The following is a 5,201-nucleotide window of genomic DNA, read 5'->3' on the forward strand; positions in this document are numbered from 1 at the left end:
CAATTAAAAATATATATTTTATGATCTCAACCCATCTCCCACTTCTTGCATGTAAACACCATTTGGAGACATTCGAGTCATGGATAGCGAGAGCTCTTGCACCTTTATCTTCTTACTTTGCTAACTTCAATACAAGATACAGACTCTTGCTTGTTATTATCTTGACTTCAATTGCATATCTGACTTGCTTTACTTTGAAGTTATTATATGTGTGTTAGCATGTCACCACATAAATTATTGTGTTATCATTTACCTACTCGAGGACGAGCAGGAATTAAGCTTGGGGATGTTGATACGTCCCAAACGTATCTATAATTTCTGCTTGTTCCATGATCTTTTGCGTTACATTGTTATATGTTTTGCTACACTTTTATATCATTTTACACATATTTGTACTAACCTACTAACTCAGTTCACCCAGTGCCAGTTCCTGTCTGCTGATGTCTTTTTGCAGGGGATTTTACCCAATTTTACGAAGCCTCAAAAATCCCGAGAAAATATATAAAAAATCAGCATACAGGAAGCTTCCAGATCACCGAAGATGGGCCAGAGGGGGCCAGGGGCCGTCCAGGCGACCTCCTGGCGCAGCCTACCCCCTGGCCATGCCCACAGGCCGCTTGGGTGGATCCCACCTCCTCAGGTGCCCTCCTTCGGCCTATATTTAGCTCTCCAAGAGGAAACCCTTACAGAGGATCTAGAATCGCGAATTTCTCCATCGATCTGCCGCCGCAGCGCTTTTGAGATCAGGAGCGTTAGGAGACCTCTTCCCGGCACCCTGTCGGATGGAGGATTGACCTCCGGGAGCTTCTCCACTGCCATGGACACTTTCTAGACGTGTCGTGACTAGTCCTCCTTGGACCATGGGTCCATGACCAGTAGCTATGTGATGTCTTCTCTCCAATCTTGTGCTTCCATGATTAGCCCTTGTGAGCTGCCCTACATGATCAAGGCATCTATGTAATTCTCTTGCTATTTCTATGCTCGGTTTGTTGGGATCTGATGGATTATGAGATTATGTTCCGATTGTTATGAGTTATATATATTAGATTATCCTTTTATATTATGTTCCTTAGTGATTCATGCATGTTCTCTGTTGCTATTTATTGCTATGGCCGAGTAGTAGATTATAACTCCAAGAGGGAGCGTTATGGATCATTGTGGGTTCATGCTCCTGGATGTCTAGTTTGAGTGATATAAACATGAGACTAGGGGATGTGTTGTTGCCACCATGGAGAAAACAATGGTGCTTGTGACCGTGGTTGCAAGGATTGTTTACCTTACGCATAGATCGTTAATGTAGTTGTCCGTTGCTTTGAGTTTACACTTTGGGTGGGGCTCGCAACTTAATACCGACGAGATTTTCTGGATAGATATCTCAAGGTGGATGATTAGTAAGTAGATGCTGATGAATAAACGGTCTACTTTTCTTGGCGTATTGCCCATTACTATTGAACCTCTAACTATCAAGTAGCATAGATAGCATTACGGTGCGTTTATAATTCTGTCAATTACCCAACTGTAAATTTTTTTACCCAAGCATATTTGTTTATCGTCTTTTGGGAGAGAGACATCACTAGAGAACATCATGTGACTCTGTTCCATATCATCATCATTGTTTACACCTCCATCATTTACCGTTTTCATTTACTTTTCCGTTACGATCACTATTACTATTCCCACTTGTGTTTTGATCCTTTGCAAACTACAAGGCCGGAGAGATTCAGAACCTCTCTCTACTCGTTCGGAGCAAATTTATTTGTGTGAAGGTCCACGTCTTCTGCTAGCGCCAGGGTAGGAGACACCTACTTGTTGAGCCTAGGAGTCCTCCTGGTTCGATAACCTTACAGTTTTCGTGTGAGGGAAAACTTGCTGTTGACTACATATCAACCTTCCACTTGGGGTAACCAACGAGGAGCGAGAAGTATATATATCATGTCGACATCAAGCACGGCCTGATGACCCACAAGTATAGGGGATCAATCGTAGTCCTTTCGATAAGTAAGAGTGTCGAACCCAGCGAGGAGCAGAAGGCTCTGATAAACGGTTTTCAGCAAGGTAATAACTGCAAGCACTGAAAGTAGCGGTTACAAGTGATGGTGTAGTGAGGTGAAACGTAGCAAGTGAAAAGTAACAAGAGTAGCAACGGTGCAGCAAAGTGGCCCAATCCCTTTTGTAGCAAGGGACAAGCCTGAACAAACTCTTATAGGAGGAAAAACGCTCCCGAGGAGACACGGGAATTTCTGTCATGCTAGTTTCATCATGTTCATGAGATTCGCGTTCGTTACTTTGATAGTTTGATATGTGGGTGGACCGGCGTTTGGGTACTGCCCTTACTTGGACAAGCATCCCACTTATGATTAACCCCTCTCGCAAGCATCCGCAACTACGAAAGAAGATTTAAGACAACGTCTAACCATAGGATTAAACTAGTGGATCCAAACCAGCCCCTTACGAAGCAACGCATAGACGGGGTTTAAGCTTCTGTCACTCTAGCAACCCATCATCTACTTACTACTCCCCGATGCCTTCCTCTAGGCCCAAAGATGGTGAAGTGTTATGTAGTCGACGTTCACATACCACCACTAGAGGAAAAGTCAACATACAGCATATCAAAATACCGAACGAATACCAAATTCACATGACTATTATTAGCATGACTTATCCCATGTCCTCAGGAACAAAAGTAACTACTCACAAAGCATAATCATAATCATGATCAGAGGTGTAATGAGTAGCATCAAGGATCTGAACATAAACTCTTCCACCAAGTAATCCAACTAGCATCAACTACAAAGAGTAATCAACACTACTAGCAACCTTACAAGTACCAATCGGAGTCGCGAGACGGAGATTGGTTACAAGAGATGAACTAGGGTTTGGAGAGGAGATGGTGCTGATGAAGATGTTGATGGAGATGACTCCCCTCCGACGAGAGGACTGTTGGTGATGACGATGGCGATGATTTCCCCCTCCCAGAGGGAAGTTTCCTCGGCGAGATCGTCCTGCCGGAGCTCTAGATTGGTTCTACTCAAGTTCCGCCTCGTGGCAGCGGAGAATCCACGAAAAAGCTCCACCCGTGATTTTTTCTCGGACGAAACCCTTCATATAGCAAAAGAGGGGGCCCAGTGGGCCACGAGGGTGCCCACAAGCCGTGTAGCCGCCGCTAGGGGGGTAGGTGGTGGCTACCAGGCTTGTGGGCTCCTGGTAGCTCCCCTCTGGCACTTCTTTTGCCCAGTATTTTTTGTATATTCCCAAAAAATTCCAAGTTTATTTTCAGGGCATTTGGAATTACGTAGAATAGAGGACTCAGACTTGCTCCTTTTCCAGTCCAGAATTCCAGCTGTCGGTATTCTTCCTCTTCAAATAATCCTTGCAAAATAAGAGAGAAAAGGCATAAGTATGGTACCACAAAGTAATATAACAGTCCATAAAGCGATAAATATCAACATGAAAGCATGATACAAAATGGACGTATCAACTCCCCCAAGCTTAGACCTCGCTTGTCCTCAAGCGAAAACCAAGATCCATAAACATGTCCACATGTTTTGGGATGGAGGTGTTGATAAAACATAATACGGACATGAGGGCATCACGATCACACATAGAACATCAATACATCATAAAGATTCTTATGGGAAAGTAACAATTCCTTCACAAAGCAAAGTATGAAACAAAAACCTTACCGAGAAGTAGCCAACAACAGTCCATACTCATTGAAGCAATTGCAATTTATCATAACATCAGAAAGAGACAAATAAGAGCTTGTAAAGCAAAACCACATACTCAATCATCTCTTTTGTTTAACACAATTGTTACAACTCACGTGGTAATCATGGTATCAAAGTTTCAGCTGGACACGGTGTGACACCCTCGGTTTAATCGTACGCTAATCATACACGCAAATGCGTACGATCAAACCCAAGGACTCACGGGAAGATATCACAACACAACTCTAGAAACAAATAAAACAACATCAGCTTCATATTACAAGCCAGGGGCCTCGAGGGCTAGAATACGGAAGATCGATAAACACACGAGTCAGCGGAAGAAACAATATCTGAGTGCAGACATAAAACATGGGGTGCCTTAGAGAAGGCTAGCACAAAAGATACAACGATCGAACGAGGCGAGGCCTCCTGCCTAGGAACCTCCTAACTACTCCTGATCATCAGCAGCCTCCACGTAGTAGCAGGCACCATCGGGGTAGCAGTCGTCGTCGGCGGGGACCTCCATCTCCTGGGCTCCATCATCTGGTCGTAGCAAACGGATCAAGGGGACAAGGGGGGAGCAAAGCAACGGTGAGTACTCATCCGGTGAGTACTCGCAAGTCTTACATCAGATCTACTCTAAGTATGCATCAGTATCAAAGAAGGGGTTTATATGTGGACTGACTGCAACAATGCGAGAATAGAGAGAGAAGGCCTAGTCCTATCGAAGACTAGCATCTTCAGGGTCTTGCAGCAATAGATGAGAGTAGAACCGGGGTAAAACATTAATAGTCATATTGTTGCAGCAATACTAAAGTGAGGTCACGCCTAGAGATCCTCCCTCGACTCCTTGCGAGGAAGCAATCCCGAGGCAACTAATTCCAGTTAAGTAACAATTGTAGTTGTATAAGATCAGGGCACAACTCCAAGTCGTCCTGTAACCGTGGACACGGCTATTCGAATAGTTAATTTTCATCCCTGCAGGGGTGCACCAGATGTCCCGTCACGCTCGATAACACTCTGGCCGGACATACTATTCTCGGTCCTGCCCGGCCTCGGAATATTGACACGTCGCAGCCCCACCTAAGACTAATCAGAGAGGTCACCCCGTCGGTCTAAATCCTAAGCGCAAAGGGTTCATGGGACCAGTTCCCCTCCGCGCTCCTGCACGATGCGAGGGCAGCCGACGTTAGTCCTAGCATTCCTTAATCACAAGCGCAATGCATCTCGGGACCACTCGGACACGTGCCACTACGATTGCTGACATCTGAAAAGCTTCGGCTGATACCGCGACGTCGAGTACCCATAATTCTTCCCGCGTAGCCGGTTACTGCGAAAAGGTCTCCGACCAACCGAGATCAAACACCCAAATCCATTAACATTTTAATTAGGCCAGCAACACAGCCTCGCGGGAATCCACCCGTCTTACAACTAATCACCAATGATCCCAATAACATGGTCGAGTACTTTGTGGTTGTAACATCGGGGGGAATC

Source organism: Hordeum vulgare, chromosome 3H (genome assembly GCF_904849725.1).
Source record: "Hordeum vulgare subsp. vulgare chromosome 3H, MorexV3_pseudomolecules_assembly, whole genome shotgun sequence".
Taxonomy (NCBI): Eukaryota; Viridiplantae; Streptophyta; class Magnoliopsida; order Poales; family Poaceae; genus Hordeum; species Hordeum vulgare.